Below are 215 nucleotides of genomic sequence, written 5' to 3'. Positions count from 1 at the left end.
ACCTGTCCAAACACCTTATCAAAGAATACCAGGAGATTCAGGAAAATGAGGCTGAAGAACTGTAGCTGGCAACCATGGTGATCTTTATAACTGGGAAAGATGATCCTCTCAATCCACCCAAAGACATTAAGATTGACATCAAAGGAGGTCCTGAATGAGTTGCCCTTGGTTGGAACAGCTTTTGACATGTTCTTTGGACTCATTTACACACTCAA

The sequence above is a fragment of the Micropterus dolomieu genome, linkage group LG01 (assembly GCF_021292245.1).
Source record: "Micropterus dolomieu isolate WLL.071019.BEF.003 ecotype Adirondacks linkage group LG01, ASM2129224v1, whole genome shotgun sequence".
NCBI classification, from domain to species: Eukaryota; Metazoa; Chordata; class Actinopteri; order Centrarchiformes; family Centrarchidae; genus Micropterus; species Micropterus dolomieu.
This window is presented reverse-complemented; position numbering follows the sequence as displayed.